We start from the raw sequence: 21,575 nt of genomic DNA, 5'->3' as shown, positions 1-21,575 counted from the left end.
CTGTTTCAGAACCCTGTTCGAGAACCGATTTGTCCAATCACCGAAATCATTTTTCCCATTAAAAATAATGTAAATCGTTTTAATTCGTTCCAACACCCTGAATGTTTACCATGAATGTTTAACGTAAACATGAAGCTAACCCAGGCTAATCGTACGTCCGCTTTATCGTAATCTTCCGTACGAAAGATTACGCTAACATGAACGTGTAAAAATTAAAAAATCTGGTTGTTTGCAAGTCATTTAGCACCACAAGTGGCTAGCGCTTCATTGAAAAGGGGGCTCCGTTCCAACACCCTAAATTTTGGGCTCAGTTCCAACACCTTGAATGTTTACCTGAATGTTCGACGTAATCATAAAGCTAACCCAGGCTAATCGTACGTTCGCGTTATCGTAATCTTCCGTACGAAAGATTACGCTAACACGAACGTGTAAAAAAAAAAGAAAAAAAGGTAAAGAAAAGAATTAAGAATTTCTTACCTGTGTGGTGGTCAGCAGAAGGCGCATGCTGTATTCCATAGCAAGATCGGAAACTCGCACACCTCTTTCATATTTAGCCATTATGTCTTTCTTAAAGGCAATAGTTTTACGAACAACTTTTCTTTTCTCACCTGTCCTGCTTGCACCTACCTTCTTCGGAGGCAGAGTTAGGGGCGAAAACACTCCGTTCACCGATATAAAAAGCGAAAGCAAAAAGAGGCAAGTGCGCACACGATAACAGTTGGTCACGAGGGGTGGGGGCGATCTACACCATCTCCACCTGTACGCCGCTCAGCATGGCACTCTAGCGTACGCACTCACGCATTACCGGCGTTCGAACTCCGAATTTTTGACCGAACAGCGAAGCAAGAATTTCTCAATTTCTGGTCGAACTCCGATTTGTTCGAACTGAGAGGCGTTCGAAAACCGAGGTTCCGCTGTATTACCAAATTAATAATTGAAAATACCATTAAATAGACTCAGTACACCCCCAAAAATGATTTGACTCAGGTACCCGCGGGATCCACTTTGGAGACCCCTGATTTTGAATCCTCTTCAAAAATCCTTGAATCATGATAGAGATGTCACTATTTGACGAATCCCCCCTTTGGGCCAAATAGAATCGATGCCACCCCCACCAAACAACCCACCATATGAACTTGAATGGATTTTCTTTATACCTGGAGACATTTAAGACTCATTTACGTAAGCATCATCTTATATAGGCCTCCAATTTGTAACGGATGGATGGTTTTCATATGTAAAATCATATAAAAGTGGAATTTGTCGGGGTGTGTGAACTGTAGCCGAGGTCTAAACGAGCTTCGGGGCTTGACTGCGATTCCCATGGGTATCTCCGTGGAATCTCATCAATTCACCCCTCCCTAGTCCAACAAGTTCACACATTGACATTAGGGTAAAGGTTAACCCCCTCACTGGTGGGACCATTCTTATGGAAATGAGGGTGAGATGTCACCGTGCAGGTCCCCGCATTTTGCTTGTGGCATCGGGTGAGAAAACTACGGTAAACATGTGTATAATTTGTCTTTTCTTAAAGTATTCAGTGACTCCTAGTGAGCAAAAAATACTACCGTATTTTCCGCACTATAAGGCACACCTAAAAGCCTTTATTTTTTTCAAAAGCTGACCATGCGCCTTATAATACAGTGCGCCTTATATATGGATCAAAATTAAGTCGCAAAGTCTTGCAACTAAGGCAAGCAGCCGCTGACTAGATTTTCCCCCGAAGGCGAAATAGTCCGCGGTGTATGCTGGGATTTATATACCGGCGTTTCATTTCCTAACCAATGTGTCAATTATCATTTGAATCAGTCACTATTGGCTAAAGTTATTCGGAGGTAATGGGGGCGGATCATTTTTATCATTTACAGGCTCGCCTAGGCTAAAGGGGCGAAACAAAGCCTGCAATTGGCCGAAAAAGATGAATGTGAATCACACGTTGGTTGGGTTGCACTACGGCATACTGTATAGAAAACATTTTTTTACTATTCTGGATTTGTAAATATTTTACTATCCTGGATTTACTACACTCACGGTTGTAAGAAGACCATGGTTATGTATCATTATTGAACGTGATGGCTGCAAGAGAACTTAGGTGAGCTATCCGGCTTTATTTTCCCGGTATCTTGTTTTAGAACGATCTTGATGTTTCTGTGATGAGTCTATTTCTAAACTAAATTTAATTCAAAGTGTTTATTGTCATATGCACAGTAAAGAACCCCGTTTCCCTGCACAATAAAATTCTTACTTTGCTGTCCACACAGTTGCCTGCAAAAAATAAAATGGAAACAAAGAAATGTTTGGCATTTCTTGAATCCCAAGACTTTAACCTTCCTTCCGAATGATTTGGAACGATGCTTTTGAGTGATTGGTGACATCGTACTGACACTGTTTCAGTACATGTCTGAGACACGTATTTGCTTCTTTGCAAGCTTTCGGAATGTTAAGGGGGTAATAATTTTGACTGAACTATCTGACTGTTTTGTCGACGTTCCCATTGTAGCGCCTTATAATCTGGTGCGCCTTATGTACGGAAAATATAGGACCAAAAACTATTTTTTGGGGGTGCGCCCTTTAACCCGGTGCGCCTTATAGTGCGGAAAGAACGGTAAGTTCATTTAACATTGTTTTGAATAATAGTAAATGAAATACATCAATTATGATATAAACATGCATTTTGAAAATACTCAAAGATCAATAAATCGTTTTTTATTTTTTACATAAAATGGAACTTATTAAAAGGAAGCAGATATTATTGACCCCATCCTACTGCTAAAAACCTCAAAAACGCTAGCGAAAAAAAGAAGAAAAAAAAAGGTTCTGTTTTGTCACTTTGTGTCTATGTAGTCTGTTTTGTGACTTGCGCTTTGTAGCACTCATGTTTGTACAATACATGGACGTCTTGTGAAACATAACATGATGCCCCTTCAAACCAGGGGATTGAATCTGGCCCGCGAGACAACGCTCAGAGAAGCGCAAGAGAAAAGCGAGCTGCAGGTTGAAACTTGAGGTTGCCAAAGCCAGGTGCCTCTCACAAACGCTGTACTTGTATCACTCTTTTTCAGTCTGTCGCTCTCTCTCTCTTTCTCTCTCAAATTATTTCTCTATTTCTTTATCTCTTTTTTTCTGTTTCTTTCTCTTTCTTTTTCTATGTCTATCTCTCTCTCTGGCCCCCGAGGGAATGTTTTTCTATCGTGTGGCCCCCGAGTTAAAATGAGTTTGACACCCCCGCTTACAACCAAATAAAATATTTTAAGGGGATTTCTATCAGTGGTAAAAAAAAACTCATGTAGTATCTCATAAAAATAATTTAAAGACTCATAGGTTCCATAATTTCTATCTATATTACACAACATGATAACTTGTTTGTCCGCCATCTTTTTACTACAGAAGCCTAAAGGACCATTTTGCAAAGGCACCTTGTCTTGGTGATGCTTTTAGCAAAATATAATGACACTTACCTTCCAAAGGTGAGCTCTGCTTGTGATGCTCATTGAGTTATGTGTTTCAGTCATCTTCAATTTTCATTCACTGTCTCCTTACTTAGCCACTTATAGAGAAACCTGGCTGCAGGCTATAACTTGTCGCTAGCTGCTATTGCTATTGTTAGCTGCTACTTTTAAATAGAACTTGCGCTGTCCTTCAGTGTAATTTGTTTTCCATGCCAAGGAAGGTTTCTTAGTTCTTTAAATCACACATCTTTTTTTTCCCTCTGTTTCCCTATCTAGCCACTCTTGACTGCGCGCTATCATCAGAATCATCTTTTTTATAATTGTGTTGCTACAACAAAATTAGAGTGGCACTCCAGTTGGCAAATTACACAGTACAGGAAACAATACATAGAAAAATATAAATGAATGAATGGATGAATAAAAACTTTATTTAGAACAATAAAATAAAAACAGAACAAAATGTTCAAATCTAAAATAAAAACTATACACAACTGAGATATTGCACTCTAAACCGGGATATTGCCCTTAAATGGGATATTGCACATAGATGCATGATGATGCACTTATCCCAAATGATGGTCACATAGTCCCAGGATTCAGACATTTATGACTTTTTACCACTGTCTCCTTATCTAGTCACTGATTGATGAACTTGGCTGCAGGCTATAACTTTCCGCTACTTGTGAATTCAACCTGTCCTCCAGTGTCACTCGCTTACCATGCAAATGAAAGTTCTGTGATTCATGCACCTTCAACTTTTCCCCCCACTGTTTTCTTCTCTAGCCACTTATGTTAGACATTTGGGTGCAGATTATAACGCGCTATTATAACGGCTATTGTTATTGTTAGCTCCTCTAGCTTTTTTTTTTGTTTCACTCGCCTGTTAAAGTTAGCCGCTTACATTATTTCTGACCAACTCCAGCTTCTTCTTCTTTACAGCCTCTCCAGTTGAATTCAGCTCGTTCTGTCTCCTGTTGTTGCTGTTGAGGATTAAAACCAGGTTTCAAATCCTAGAAAAAAAACATGGAAGTAGGCTTTTTTAGCCATGTGGTATCCTACAGGCTCCTCCAATTTACATGCTTTAGCTCCATCCTAATGCTGCATTCGGGAAAATTGGGAAGTCGGTATATCCTACTCGGATGGTACCAGATACGACCTCAAAGTGTTCCAAGAGAGGTGAAAAATATCATTTGAACGACACTCAGGGTTGGAAGTCAGGGTACTGGTCGGAGGTTGGAAAACCTACTTCCTACTTTTCTGGAATACAGCATAAGTTCCAACAACCTCTACTGGTGAATGATCACACACTGTCACTTTAATGTCTGCAGAGATTTGCCACTAAGCTGCAAAGAGTTAACCGGCAAACATGTTTTGACTGTAATGAGTTTAGAGTCAAGCGCGGATTGACATAATGCTTTTAATGGAATCAATGAACTGGCACGTAATGCTTGTTAAACGTCTTCGGTTAGCCGCGGCAGGCATTTATTTGAGCTCAAGCGTTTGATTTAAATGGCAATTAAGATTCGAGAATGATGTCTTCTTCTTTTGACAGGTCCTGGTAGTGTGTGTTTTTCCACACTTCATATCAACGTTTTGCATTCTCATTATAATTACGATACAATCAACAAAAATAAGGGCGGCAAAATATTCTGTACATGTTTGCTAACACAAGTGGTGGTATAATATGATAGTTTAAGGACACAATCAATGTTGTTATCTAAATCAACTGAATTTTGAATGAATTATTCTTTTCAGTAATCGGTTCGTTACTTTATTTATCTTACAGTTCAATAAAGCTGTGAAAGAGCTGTCAAGAGCCAGAACAGGATCGGGACCCAAACGCGTGACGTTCTCACACAAGCTTTTTATTTTACGGGAAATGGGGAGTCATGCACGTTAGGCGGCGGTCTGGCGTGGAGAGAGACCAAGCCGGAGACCGACGAGATCGATTCCAATTGCAGAGTTGAGATCGGACAGATGGAGTCGATACCGGACAGGACGGGACAGACAGGATAGATAATGAATCAGGATATTGAAAATAAACAGGACAAACTACGATTTGCAAAATTAAAGCTAGAAACGTAGGCCTATGCAGAGGGAGCTAATGCAGTATTTTACGCTTTTTTTTTTTGTACTCTTAAATCAAATGTTTCTTGCGGTAAACTAGTGTCTTCTAGTCCGAAGCAAACCTGAATTTTTACATTTTATTTTTGAGGACTTGAGAGCAGGTGGGCTTCTCTCTCGCTGCCTTTTTTAAATTATCCACCCGCCAATGTTATTTTATTACTTTACTTTGTGCATGATCCGTGCGATGGAATCTGTACCCCGCAAGAATGGGGACATAATTCTCCACAAAGATAAAAAAAAAAAAAAATACTTGTGGAGAATTTAAAAAAAAAGCCAGTGAGAGATAAGTCCTCCTGCTCTCAAGTCCTCCAAAATGAACCTTAAAAATTTAGGTTTTCTTTCAGCTCCATCCCTCAAATCAAGTTATTTGGGCTTGGGCTAGGTCGGGTTTTAATTCATGCTGGCTAAGGTCGGGTCGAGCTAGATTCTTTCAGGCCCAATCTTACGTCTACTCGACTTTCTCCTGATGGGGAGACGTCGAAATACACCAGCTGGCCCCCTCTTTCAAAATTGTGCAGGAAAGGGAGAATGGTGACGAAAGAAAAAAGAACGAGTTGCGCACACATTTGAAGAATCGAATTGAATACAGGTTTCCCTCCCACTCCTTCGACCTGCTGCTCACTCTCACAGCTCTCCGATTCAATCCGTCACCGCCGCTACGTTTCTTTTTTCTCGCTCTTTGTGTGAAATCGTTCTTCTCTGTACCTCGCCCATTTTGCCCGCGGGACTGATTGAACTTTTCACGGTGGCTCGGTCCCCTTTCACAAGGCATATTTTTCTACGCACTTGACGATAAGTTGCTCGTTTGAACGATTCGATCCGTAAGAACCGTGGCTGCAGGCGCAAGAAACGAATCGGGTTGATCGACAAATAATCGATCTTCGGATTAATCGTAAACAGGGTTGGGTAGGGTTACTTTAACTTGATTACTTTCAATTACTTTTGGATTACTCCAATACCAAATATGCTAATAAAAGACAAAAGAAACTAAATATGAATACAATTACTAAATTTTGTGCAGGCTTGGTGAGTAACGGAATACATGGAACGGCAAAAATGATGTTGGCAAGCTGTTTGGATTTATTTTCATTTTGTTTCTGTCGCATGTTATGTTAGTTTTACCGGAGATCAAAGAGATCAAAGCCAGGAGAGAAAGCTTACCACGTGTTGTGAGTCATCATTTCATTCATATTTAGTTTATTTTGTCTTTTATTAGCATATTTGGTATTGGAGTCATCCAAAAGTAATTGAAAGTAATCAAGTTAAAGTAACCCTACCCAACCCGGATCGTAAGTGAGTTTAGAATTATGACGTCAATTAGTTTAGAATCGATTAAACATTTAGATAGGATTAGAAATCCTGAAAAAATCAGCTTTTCCACAGTAAAAATTCACTGTTTTTTTTAATTGTCTTTTATAAGAAAGTGAAATCTAATACTGTTATCCCACGCTACTTTCTGCTTCGGCTTCAGTTCATCACAGGTTGAAAAATAATCCATAATCCATTATTTTTGATCGCATAGCATTTGGAGCAGGAGCCGGGAAGAGCACAGCGGCTCTTTTTTTGCCTCTCTTTTCAACATAGTGAACTGCACTCATCCGCCGTGATCCAATATCCCTGATTGCATATTGCTACAAGCTGGGATCAGCAGAGTGCACTTTTGTTGAGAGGTGTGCCGTTCTGGCCCACCTAAAATTTAAATGCTCTGTTTTGGCTGTTATCGATGATCTCTGATTGCATTTTGCTACGAGCGGAAATATGCAAAGCGCACTTTTGTTCGGGCTTGGTAGCTCTTTTTTGCCTTACTGTATTTCTGCCTAAAATGAACTGCACTCATGCGGCCCTGATCCAATCAGTTATCCCCGAATCCATATTGCTGCAAGCGTAGATCAGTGGAAAGCACTTTTTGCAGGAGGCGTGATGTTCTGGCCCGCCTGGGATGAAATAGTTGCTGGATCCATTATCCCTGGTTGACATTTGCTAGGAGCAGGGGTCGTCAGAGCACATTTTCTTTTCAGTTCGGGCTGGAGCGAACCATTGTGGCATGTCTAAAATGAACTGCAATATTTTAATCCATTATCCCCAGTCCCCCCGAGACTTGTATGTAAGATTATTAATACATTATTCTATTATTGAGTTTTATAGTTGTACTACCGGTATATCATTTCACATGTTATTTTCACACTAATCCACAAGAGGGCGCTCTATGCCTGTGTTTGATTATTTTAACCTTGACTACAACGTAAAAACAGATGAAGGAAGTGGCTTATCGTCTTCTTCCCGAGTTGGGGGCGTTTACTGTTTGCAGTGACACAGAGAATGAAGATTTCATTGGATTTAGTAATTTGGAATGAAACTGGTAAGCATGTTCTTTATGCTCGAGTTATTTGAATAACTTTTAATATGTAATGTCGTTTTTCTCGATTTGATTTTAATTTAAAATTCCCTTTCAAGATGACATCTATGTTTTTGGTGTTTGATGTTATCAAATACATTTCCCCCCAAAATGCGACTTATACTCCAGGTGCAACTCGTATGCATTTTCCTTCTTAATTATGCTATTAATCCGGAGTGATTTATAGTCCAGAAATACGGTAATCTTTATATTGACACATACATACACTGTGTTCATTTTACCTCTGAAAAGTGATGGGTCCCGGGGACTCGCATGCTCAAAAATCTATGGGTCCCAACAGAGATCTATGGGTCCCCAAAATTTAGTGTGCTCCATGCCCTTACAAACTGTCGTATTTTCCCTTACAAAACACAAAAAAAATCTTATATATTGTTAATGAACATTTTGTTGTGAGACACTGAGTTGCTCGACATGAATGAGGTTTATTATAAAAAAAGTTCAAAAATGAAGTTGCTTGGACGTTCAGTGTAGAAGGAAAAAATACATGCAAAAATAATTAAGTAGAATAATACATTTTCTTATTCAAATTATAAATTCATTTTCTGCATTAAATTATTGTTGGTAATATACTGATTATAGGGGATCACCACAAACCTGTCTTTTTTTCATTTTCTCCTTTTATACTTCCTTTTTTTCTTAACTTCTTTATACAACAATCATTCGTAATATAATGCATCAAAGCAAGTGAGCCGTTTGAGAGCCGGCTCTCTTTAATGAGTTGAGCCGAAAAAGCCGGTTCTCTAAAAAGAGACGGACTTTCACTACACAACTTGAACTCGAGATCGGCTTGCAGACGAAAACTCGAACCGCGAGACCAAAACAACAATGGCGGATCTGCCTGACGAAAAGTTTGTGCGGTAAATCTTTGTTAAAAAATGATAATGACAATTTGGTGTCAAAAAAGTTGCGTCCCGGGGACGCACGTTGATTTGACCCAATGCGTCCCCAGCAAAAGTAATGCATCTAGGACACGGGCAAACGAGACCACTGCATACATCCAAATTGTCTTTTTTGAAGACATTTAGGTGACATCAAATTGTAATGATATAAAGTCGATAATACTGTAGTTTATTGTAATGCCGCTTGCACAGCCTTTGGAGAGGGTTGAATATTTCGTGTGTCTATTTGAGAACATCCTGGGTTATTTTGGGCCGGCGTGATCCGAGGTATTTGTGGCCCTCGACCAGCCGCGATCGTTTTTCGCCCCCTGACGCCAAAACATCCGCTGCTCGATCGGTCGCAGGTACACGGAATGTGTTAGTGCTCCCTTAAATACTCCAGAGTATTCCGTGGCTTGTGGTCGGTGGGTGTGTAAAACACATTCAGCGCAGATATACGTATTTATGTTCGGCTACCATCTGGATAAATCGCCTCGTGTGGTATGTGGTGTATTTCATCATATGCCACAAGAAAAGTAAGCATCCATTGAAGTCTAGCTCTGGAGTTTGTGTTTCTGTGTTAAGATAAATTCCTGCAGTGCCTAGCAAAAGTGTTGCCCCCCCAAGAACTTTTTGTCATAGTGCCACATTTAAAGCTTCAAACTTAATGGTAAAAAAAAGAAAAATACATCCTAAGAATCAATATGTGAGAAATTAGAGTAAAATGGAACAAAATTGTTTTAACATTTTATATTTACAATGAAACAACTGAAAAGTTGCAAAATACAGGGTTGGGTAGGGTTACTTTGACTTGATTACTTTCAATTACTTTTGGATTACTCCAATACCAAATATGCTAATAAAAGACAAAATAAACTAAATATGAATACAATGATGACTCACAACACGTGGTAAGCTTTCTCTCCTGGCTTTGATCTCTTTGATATCCGGCAAAACTAACATAAAATGCGACAGAAACAAAATGAAAATAAATCTAAACAGCTTGCCAGCATCATTTTTGCCGTTCCATGTGTTCCCTTACTCCCCAAGCCTGCACAAAATTTAGTAATTTTATTCATATTTAGTTTATTTTGTCTTTTATTAGCATATTTGGTATTGGAGTAATCCAAAAGTAATTGAAAGTAATCAAGTTAAAGTAACCCTACCCAACCCTGGCAAAATATTGCGCCTTGTTCTCTCAGCTCAGCCAACTAACTCCAGTTGTTCCCTGATGACATCTGAGTGATCCAATGTTGACCTAATTGACAATGACAGAGTGCACCTGTGTGTCATTAATTTGTAGCTTCAATGCACCTTAAAAAGCAACATTGAATATGTATCTGTTATTCCTTTCACACAATTAAACCTTCCTATAACGGAGGGAGACAGAAAAACTATTAAACTCATGGTTACGGTGAAGTCTGATAATAAAGTCTAACTCTGGAGTTTGTGTTTATAATTTATGATAAAGTCTTACGTCTTGGGATTATGTAAACAACAAAACCTGTTTATGTCTGTCAAAGTGTTAGGAACTTAAGGTAAAGTTTCTCGTTTGCATACTTATCGGTTATTCTTTTAACGCAATTAAACCTTCCACAACAGTCGTAGACAGAAAACGTATTACCAAAGACTTGTTGCCATGGTTACATAGACAGATCAGTCTGGCAGTACAATTCGCATCCGTATTGTGTGAATCTGTCTGAAGCAAAGCAGAGTTCTTTTTGTGTCGAGATTTTTTTACGTACTTTAGATACTTTTTGAAAAATATATATTTATTTAATGAAGCTTACAGGGTGATAATGACAAGTCGGTTTTTATGATGATAAATGAAGCCATATTTACTTAACGGCTCTATAAGTCACAAACAACTACTGTATTCATATTTCCTGAAAGCGATTTTTTTAGCTAAACTTTGTAAACTAAATTTGACAAAAATAATGCTGCAACTACTGGCAGAATGTTTTAAATATGGTAAACTATGAAAAAAAATAATATAATGTACCGTAAATTCCGGACTATAAGCCGCTACTTTTTTCCCTAACTTTCAACCCTGCGGCTTATTCAGTGATGCGGCCAATTCACGTAATTTTTCTAACGGCCGCTAGCGGCGCTCGAGTGTTGCTACCATTTACTGCCCTGTCAAAGCTATATTATTATTATTAAAGCTTTGTAAACTCTTTCGGTGTACCGTCTTTCTTTGTAAATATGTGTAACCCATGTATAATATGTATTTGCAACTGTATATTTTTGTAATGTATTTATTTGTATTTATTTTAGACACTTATTCTGGTATGTTTTGCACGGGTGAACGAAAAATGTGGGGTGGAACAAACGCGGGGTGCCGAGTTTAAGTGGGGACCGCTAAAGGTGAGGGACAGACAAGGAAAGAAGAGGGGGTAAAAAGTTGGTTAAAGAAAAATGAATTGCGTGAGTAAATGTCTTCATCTGATATATTTTTCCCACCCTTACCTTTGGAAATATACACTTTTTTCCTTGGATTACTTTCAACGGGACCCGGACTCTGCAGGTCTGCATCAAACCTTAAGTACCGGTATCATTTTCCGTTCATTTTGCCGGCTGTGATTTTTGGACTGTGGACTTTAATGAAGGACATTTAGATTCATAAAACTCTTATTCGTAAGTGTAGATGGAATATGAGCTCGCTCTTGCCACTCCACGCATCGGCCCGGTATTACAGTACCTCCGGGAACGGTGCATTCGCAATGATCGCAGCAAGGCTTTAGGGCTAGGACATTAGCTTGGCCTTTTGGCTGAGAGTAAGTGTCCCGGCTCCTAGGCTTTGTAGCGTATTATGAACTGACCGATAACGGATAATGGATAATGAATAACGAAGATAGATCAATAACCCTTAAAAACCCCAAAAACCCCCATTTAGATTCAATCAACGCTTTATTGCTAGGACCTTAATTTGGCCTTGAAGGTCTTGTACTATACCGATGTTTGATGCTAGGTCCTTAGCTTGGCCTTGATGCTAGGTCCTTAGCTTGGCCTTTTGTGTACTTTCTATGAAGTCACTATCTTTGATTTTTGCATTTCGGAGATGGAATATGAGCTTGCTCTGTCCACTCCACGCATCGGCCCGGTATTGCAGTACCTCCGGGAACGGTGCATTCGCAATGATCGCAGCAAGGCTTTAGGGCTAGGACCTTAGCTTGGCCTTTTGGCTGAGAGTAAGTGTCCCGGCTCCTAGGCTTTGTAGCGTATTATGAACTGACCGATAACGGATAATGGATAATGAATAACGACGATAGATCAATAACCCTTAAAAACCCCAAAACCCCACATTTAGATTCAATCGCGGGACTTGAAGTCTGGTTTGTGTTAATTTTGTGTTTGTGTTACATTTTTTTAATGTGGGCGCATGCGGCTTATATACAAGTGCGGCTTGTGTATGTACAAAATCGTTTTTCCTCTTAAAATGTGGTGGGTGCGGCTTATAATCAGGTGTGCTCTATAGTCCGGAACTTACGGTAATTAATTTCTCTAAATTCTCACAATTTCTTCTCACTTGTAATTGTGATTTTTAATTGTTTTTCTGTTTCAAAACAGACCTTATATTTTTTGTTGAATTGAAATCAAACACGCCTCTCCAAAATGCTGCTGTCAGGAAACAGACTGCAGAGTCTCAAAGCCAGAACCAGCAGACTCAAAGAACCCTTCTCCCATCAGGCTGTCAGAACTCTGAACTCCCTTCCTGCCCTACCCCCTCACACCCCTCTGCTTTCTGCCAAATCAATACACAAGTTGCTCTAGTTAGACGCCGGCTCTGCACATTTTTTATTCTAAACTTTATATCGTTTTATATTTTATATGCATCCTTTTTTTTTACATTGTTGTTATTTGTATTTATTGCATGTATTCTATTCTATTCTATTCTTGTGATTTTAGAACTGAGCTCTGCAAATGTAATTTGTTTTTGGGAAAATTCATGTTATTTTTTATTTTAAAACGTACAAACAAATTCTTATTTATTTTTGGGGTCTCTCAAAAATGGTTATTTTGGAATTATATGGTTTATTCCCGATGCAAGCAATTCTTTGTTTTAGAAAGAAATTACATTTTTTTTAATTGTTTGATTAATTGACAAAAATTTATAAAAAGATTAATCAAATATTTCAATACAGTGGGACCTCGCTACTTCGTGCTTCGACGTTCGCAAGTTCAGAGCTTCACGGGCCTAAAAAAATAATAATGATAAAATAAAATAATATAATTCTTTTAAATTTTTTTATTTATTTTGTTTTAAAGCATTTTTGAAGGGGCGTCGCTACTTCGTGGTTCCATGTTCGCGGGTTCAGAGCTTCGCAGGTCTAAAATAATAATAATAAAATAAAATAATAATGAAAAAAAAAAAAAAAAATATATATATATATATATATATATATATATATATATATATATATATATATATATATATATATATATATATTTTTTTTTTTTTTTTTTTTCAAAGCATTTTTGAAGGGGCGTCGCTACTTTGTGGTTCCACGTTTCCGGATTCAGAGCTTCGCAGGTCTAAAAAATAGTAATTATAGAATAAAATAATAAAAAAAAAAAAAAACCCTTTTAATTTTATTTTAAGCATTTTTGAAGGGGCGTCACTACTTTGTGGTTCCATGTTCGGCGGTTCAGAGCTTCGCAGGTCCAAAAAATAATAATAATAGAATAAAATTAAAAAAAAAAATAAATAAAAAAAAAAAAAAAAAAAAAAAAAAATATATATATATATATATATATATATATATATATATATATTATTTTTTTTTTGAGCATTTTTGAAGGGGCGTCGCTACTTCGCAGATTTTCCCTTTTCGCGGGTGGTTTTGGTTCCCATTAACCGGGTCTAAGAAAATAATAATAATACAATTTAAAAAATAATAATAATCTCATCTCATCTCATCAGCCGTACCGCTTATCCTCATTAGGGTCGCGGGGGGGCTGGAGCCCATCACAGCCATCTCCGGGCAGTGGGCAGGGGACACCCTGAACTGGTTGCCAGCCAATCGCAGGGCACACAGGGACAGACAACTCATTCGCTCATTCACACCTAGGGACAATTTGGACCGACCAATTCACCTGAAATGCATGTTTTTGGAATGTGGGAGGAAACCGGAGTGCCCGGAGGAAACCCACGCAAGCACGGGGAGAACATACAAACTCCGCACAGGAAGTCCGGAGCTGGATTTGAACCCACGACCGCACAAGCGCTAACCACTGCGCCGCTGTGCTGCCCAAATAATAATAATATATATATATATATATATATTTATATATATATATATATATATATATATATATATATATATATATATATATATATATTTATATATATATTTATTTATTTTTTTTCAAGGTGCGCTGCCACTTCGCAGGTTTTCACTTATCGCGGGTGCTTTTGGTCTCCATTAACCGCGATAACCGAGGTCCCACTGTAGTCTCATTTTAAGTATCGAATACATTTACGAGAAACACTCATTCTACTCATTGTTCTCTTTGGGCCTTACTCAATCCAGAACAAGAAAGACAACAGATACTCGAGCTTGATTTACGCACGCGGGGAAGGGTGGCATCACGCAATTACACTCTCATCCATTTTGCAGCTCTCCCAGCATTTTAATGACTGTTTGCATCATTTCATTGTCCAACCTTGAAGATGTTTAACGGGAAGCGGTATATTTCATATGTTGACAAGCACATTATAGCGATGTTGCTGAACACAAGGAAACCACAAAAGTGCTGAACAGATCGTGGTTGGCCTTTGCCTGCATTTTAAACAGTCTCTTGCACGTCAAAACAGGAAGAACTGCTTACAGGATGAGGCCCCTGGAAATTGTTAGCAGGCAAAATTCCCACAGTAAAACTAACAATTGGGTAAATGTTTGATAACGATTTGAAATATTTTACACAATGTTAAAAAAATGAACTTATATAATTCCTTCATCACAAGACATTTTTCTGAAATGGGAAGAGCCGGTGCCAGACCAATTTTCCACCACTTTGACTCATTTTTGAAGGCCTACAAAGGTTTAGTTTTGTACCTATATAGACATTGAACATATCAAAAGTTTCTAGCTTTTAATGTTGCTCAGCAAAATTTGAAAATACCATATTTTCCGCACTATAGGGCGCACCGGGTTATAGGGCGCACCCCCAAAAAATAGTTTTTGGTCCTATATTTTCCATACATAAGGCGCACCGGATTATAAGGCGCTACAATGGGAACGTCGACAAAACAGTCAGATAGTTCAGTCAAACTGATTACCCCCTTAACATTCCCAAAGCATGCAAAGAAGCAAATACGTGTCGTAGACACGTGCGGATGCGGTGTCCGTACGATGTCACTTAAATGCGTCATTTCAAATATCATTCGGAAGGTTGAAGTCTTGGGATTCAAGAAATGCCAAACATTTCTATGTTTCTATTTTCTTTTTCGCTCACAACTTTACTGTGCATATGACAATAAACACTTGGAATTGAGTTTAATTCACTCAACTCATCACAGCAACATCAAGATCGTTCTAAAACAAGATACCGGGAAAATATAAAGCCGCATAACTCACCTAAGTTCTCACGTTCAATAATGATACGCAATCATGGTCTTCTTACAACCGCGAGTGAAGTAAATCCAGGAGAGTAAAATATTTACAAATACAGACTAATGAAACATGTTTCTTTATGGCGTACTTTAGCAAACTTGCTACGCCATTGCTAAACTCGGCCAATTGCAGGGTTTGTTTTGGCCATCTAGCCAATCCGAGGCTCCGAATAACCTTAGCCAATAGCGATCGATTTAACGGATGATTGACACATTGGTTAGCCAATGAAACGCCGGTATATAAATCCCAGCATACACCGCGGACTTGCTACGCCATTGCTAAACTCGGCCAATTGCAGGGTTTGTTTTGGCCATCTAGCCAATCCAAGGCTCCGAATAACTTGAGCCAATAGTGATCGATTCAAATGATGATTGACACATTGGTTAGCCAATGAAACGCCGGTATATAAATCCCAGCATACACCGCGGACTACTCCACGTTTGGGGTAAAATCGAGTCGGCGGCTGTTGAGTAAGTTGCGAGACCTTGCGAATTTAATATTGAGCCATATATAAGGCGCACTGTGTTATAAGGCGCATAGTCAGCTTTTGAAAAAAATTAAGACTTTTAGGTGCGCCTTATAGTGCGGAAAATACGGTACTCATTTTCAAGAAAACTTGGGCAAAACGGCTTTTTATGAGGGCAAAACTCTTACTTCTGAGCTTTTATTTTTTGTTTGCATTGTTGATACCACCAATATCCAGGGTTGGGTAGGGTTACTTTAACTTGATTACTTTCAATTCCTTTTGGATTACTCCAATACCAAATATGGTAATAAAAGACAAAAGAAACGAAATATGAATACAATTATGACTCACAACACGTGGTAAGCATTCTCTCCTGGCTTTGCTCTCTTTGATCTCCGGCAAAACTAACATAAAATGCGACAGTAACAAAATGAAAATAAATCCTTGCCAACATCATTTTTGCCGTCCCATGTGTTCCGTTACTCCCCAAGCCTGCACAAAATTGAGTAATTTTATTCATATTTAGTTTCTTTTGTCTTTTATTAGCATATTTGGTATTGGAGTAATCCAAAAGTAATTGAAAGTAATCAAGTTAAAGTAACCCTACCCAACCCTGGCAATATCTAAACATGCTTTCAATAAACACAAGGGCACTTTTCTTGCAAAATAACATATCATTGCAGAAATCCCTGAACTTACCCATTAATGATGCATAAACTTTGCAAGAACATTTCAGCGCCTGATGTTTCTAGTGACGTGACCACACGTTTTCAGTCACCATGGCAATCGCGTTGTTGCAGACGTGCACGAAAGGTCATCCCTTTCAGCCCCGAAGGTTGACAAAGGAATTTTGTCATTTTTTTTGGTTTTGTTTTTTTAGAAAAAAAGCTCAGTTGAAGTGTTGCCTTTTTGTACTTATTAAAAGTAAGATCAGGTCTAAAAAAATCCAGCCGGACCTAGCCCGCTGGTACTAAAACCTGAACCACCCTGAGCCTGACCATTTAACTTGATTTGGAGGAACCAAGCCCGAAGCAAACCCGAATTTCATATTTATGAGGGCTTTTTATTTTTGTGATCAGGATCAATGCTTCTCTTGCTGACTTTGTTTTATAGCATCCACGTGAGAGTGGGAGAGAAGCCCGGGCCAAACCTGAACTAACGATTGATATTTTAAGCCCAGCGCAAATTTTTGTTCGGCTCGGGTTTGGACCTGGACTTATCCATTTTTTCACTTTTCTCACCACAACGCCTACTCGCCACGTGGGGCTGCCTACTCACTTCAATCGCTAGATAGAAGAAACACTAGGAAGGGCTTCCTCAATGTGTGGACAAAGATTGGATCTAATGGTGTTTCATCATACTGATATAATTCACAGAGACTTGATATTTACTGATGAGGTGTGCCAAACTTTTCAAGTTTTCTTTTTAATTAAACAGAAACATTTTTATCTTTTGGCACTTGTGGACAATGCTTCTAAAAATGTATTTTACATCTTGACATTAAATGAGATCATATGTTACTGTAATGGCATACATACCTTTAGAAAATTCACTATCTGAATGCAAGCCCCTTTCCATTCCAAGATAACAAAAAAACATTTCAGGGTCGGATACACTGTTTAAAAACGCTAGCACAGATTCAACCGTGTGCACAATTTCCGGCAAGGGAGGTTGCCAAAAAGATAACCGCCTGTCAGTCATATTTTTTTGTAGTCACGTAGCGCAGCATCCCTGCAGGAAATCACACAGTAATATGAGTTCAACTGATCATCGGCTCAAATGTATTACACCGAAATAAAACCTGCAGTCACATGGCGGAGTGTGAAAGAAGCAAGTGATTGGTCTAAATCCTAGAGTAAAATCGGGAAAAATACAAGAGTACAAAAGGATCAAACAAAAGCTGTACAGCTCTCTTGTTTAATGGCTTTTTTTGTTCTCGCGTGTTGCAGACGGAGTGGTTATAGTTATTATGTTGTAAATCCCAATGGGAATCAATCATTCTTTGTCTTTGATTTGTTTTTTGGTTCACGCAAATCTCAAAATGGACTGGCGGTTATATAACGAAATTCTAAAAGCCAAAAACCTCACTTCAGAAACATACAATGCAGTAGTTTGTTGTACTTTGAACAAGAAGCGTACTATTTGTTTCTTCATACGAGTCATAATAATCTTACAAGAAAACAATCCCTGGTTTATCACAGTTAATAGGAAACAGAGAACCCAGCAAAATGCTTAATCTTCTTCGTTTTTCCATTTAAACGTGCACTCTGCCGGTTCCTTGCTCGCAGCAGTATTGACCAGAGATAATGACACAAATTGGCTCTCTTGGCCCCGCTCTCAGCAAAAGTCGACTGGGCATAAAGGATTGCTGCCACAACTGTGCATTTCATTTTAGGTGGGCCAAAATGAAATGCACAAAAGTGTCCCCTGGCAGTACCTGCTTGAGGCAATATGTGATGGTGGAGAGAGGCGTGGACAGAACTTTAAAAAAGTGTGCCCTGCGGGCATTCAGTAAAAGGAATATGGGAACAGGGATAATGGATCGCTGCCTTAATTGTTTAGTGTTGGCACTAATGCTACTAAAAAAACATGTGTGGGAGAATACATTAAAAATACTAACCTTGCTTTTTAAAAGGTTCGGTTTGGTTCCAAAATATACAACAAAAATAAAGATACTTTTATTTCACATGACAAACTATTGTGTTATTACAAGAACAAGAAGATGCTGAGTTGATAAGTATAGAGTCTTGGAATATTACCTCTTTTGGTGTTCTGACTACTTGAGGCTCACAGGAGTCCAAAATAAATTGTCTTTATTATTTTGAAAATCAATGAATCCTGAGTAAATGGAAATTGACTCTTAAACGATCACACAGCTACAAGTACATCTATCTTTCACCTCTTCTGGTTTCCTGACTACTTGAGCCTTGTATGTGGGAATGGTTTTATGAAGAAAAACACTGAAGTGCACAATAAGTGATTATGAGAATGCTTTCATAACACATCAGATTTAAATTTACATAAGTAATAGAAGAGGTCAACCAATTATCGGGCGGGCCTATTAACGGCACCGGTATTTGGGAATTTGACGAATATCGGTATCGGCCTTTTTATTTATTTGGTGGTCCAATTATTCAGGCTCCAATGCAGATGGACCTCTCTAACCTCCCTTTTTTTTGGGCACTACCCAACCCACGCCTTCTCATTGGATAAGAAGCGGAGCCACTAGAGCAGGAACAATAACAGTAGAGCGGAGTAAACAACGGCAGCTCTGCGAACTCCTGAGTCCCGACATACCTGTGAACCAAGACCAGTGATGATTTTGAGATTTTAAAAAGTCCTTGGTTGAAAAGCATGTGTGTGATCAAAAGATAGTATAAAAAGTGTAGTTAACTTGTTTTAGGGAAGGAGGTTCAGGTGGAGACTGATGCATTAGCTCTTATCATAACACTAGTTAATCAAGACAGAGCATAAAAGGACGCTAAGGTGGAAGGCTGAGAGATTAGCTGTTACCAGAGCACTAGTTTATCAATCTAGTGGCCACACTTTTCAATTTTATTTGAGTCATGTTGGTTGTATTGGCATTTTTTAATTTTTCTATTTTTGTTAGTTATTTTTGGTTCGGGTTAAAGATTAGTCATGTTAGTTGTGATAACATTTTAATTTACAGTAAAAAGTATCAATTTTTGATGTACCTTTTATAGGACTTTCTGATATGCCTAATTTCATTTCCTGCACTGATATTTTTAGGTTTAAGTGAAAGATTAGTCACGTTAGTTGTACAAATTATATTTTGTTTTTACTGTAAATGGTTTCAGAGCGCTATTTAAATTGTATTAGAATTTATAACAAATATTTTTTTTTCTTTTTGGGTTTATCAAAAATGTTTTTAGCCAATTTTAAACTTTCACAACAAATAAATAGCAGCACCAATATCTGTTATCGGCCAACCCATATTGGTTCATCCTTAAATAATAGTGTTTATAATAGTCAATTTGCTCGAAATCGTCATTTGGTTTTACATTTGGTAGTGTAAAACTCACTCGCCTTTTTTCAATAACACAAAAGTTCTGGCTCTATGCCATTCAACTTAAACAATACAGATGAAGTTACAGCTCCCCAGCGGTTTATTTGAAGTATTTTTTTTCTCTTTTTCAATTTAACACATCTAAGACAGCAAAAAGCCCAAAACTGCACACAATACGCTTCAAATATCTGTGTAACCCTGCCAGTAGTGTCACCTCTCTACATATTCATCGAGCATACACCAGAGTTGACAGTCCTCAAACTGGAAAGGAATACTAAAGGCATCCTTGTCATGTGTCATTTCCCCCTTCTCCCTCATCACTCTCTTCTTTTTTCACCCGAGCGACGCTCTCGCCCTCTCTGAGCGACTCGGAGCTATCCGTATTCGTCGTTTTTCCCGCAAAACGCGCTATTCGTTCCCTGCATGGGTCCTCAGACAGCTGGCGGAAGGCCCGTCTCATCTCGGGCATCCTCTGCCAGCTCGATTAAAGCGCCACGGGTCATCAAGCCGTCGATTTGGCACGAGCGGCGAATCGCATCGGAAAACCTCTTAGTATGTCCGACGTCCGATATCGGTGTCTTTTTTTAGAAAGTGCAAACAACTAGGTTGATCTGTAGTATACTGCTCTCTTAGATAAATAAAGTTTTTAGCTTATAGATTGGTAAAGCCGAGCTACTGTAAATACTATTAAGCATGAAGAGCTTCATCGGTGATAAAAATTGCAGTATCTTGAATATTGCACTTTGTTCTATACCGACTAGTAGCGTTGTCATCTTAATTATTGCGCATCCCTAATTAAATCAAAGTTGCTAAAGTTATAAAATGGCTGAAAGTTGTGACAGTCAATGAGTTAAAAAAGACATTTGAAAACAAATCAAAATTCCACAAATTGAAAACATGATACTGTAATCGCTTATTTATCGCAAAAACACAAACTCATTATGCGAAAAGCCGCAAAGAAGCCCCTTCCCCATATATTGCTCTCAGCAGTAGTCGACGAGGGATAATGGTTTGCTGACGCATGAGAACAGTTCGTTTTAGGCAAAAAAACTGAAAAAAGAGCCGCCATGCATAACAGAAATTTGATGTCTCCGCCTTCCGCTCTCAACAATAGTCGACTGGGGAATATGGATTACTGCCAAAACATTCTTGTCCATTTTAGGCGGGCCCTGAAGGCATGCTTCAGCACCCCAAACCGAAAAGAAAATACACCCTGCTGGGACCTGCTCGCAGAAATAGTCGACCAGGGATAATGGATCGTGACCACAACATATAATTTCCTTTTAGGCTGGCCAGTGCAGGATGTCTCTTGATAGAAGTGCCTTCTGGTGGTCCCCACAGCAATATGGGATTGGGGATAATGGATCCCGGCCGAATAATTCTAATTTGAAGCGGAAATACAGTGAAAGCAAGAAGAAACAAAAGTGCACTCTGCCAGGCCCAGTAGTAATATGTGATCAGGGATAATGGAGCATACCGCATGAGTGTAGCTCAATTTTTTTTGTGGACAGAAGGACAAAACGAGTGGCCAGTCCTGATACAAATGCCCTCTGCTGTCCTTTGCTCACAGCAATATGTAATCGTGGATAATGGAT

At 38.7% G+C, this 21,575-nt stretch overlaps 1 protein-coding gene and 2 pseudogenes across 1 annotated transcript in view; all 3 read left to right on the top strand.

The window, feature by feature from the left end:
- The window catches only part of sh3rf3 (SH3 domain containing ring finger 3), a 162,782-nt gene that overhangs the window by 9,477 nt on the left and 131,730 nt on the right, over window positions 1–21,575 (top strand). The gene's annotated exons all lie outside the window — the stretch shown is intronic.
- Window positions 11,449–11,593, top strand: LOC148352659 (U2 spliceosomal RNA; annotated as a pseudogene).
- LOC148352658 (U2 spliceosomal RNA) lies at window positions 11,871–12,007 on the top strand (annotated as a pseudogene).

The sequence above is a fragment of the Urocampus carinirostris genome, chromosome 14 (assembly GCF_059441175.1).
Source record: "Urocampus carinirostris isolate Australia breed hairy pipefish chromosome 14, RoL_Ucar_1.0, whole genome shotgun sequence".
NCBI lineage: Eukaryota > Metazoa > Chordata > Actinopteri > Syngnathiformes > Syngnathidae > Urocampus > Urocampus carinirostris.
This window is presented reverse-complemented; position numbering and strand designations above follow the sequence as displayed.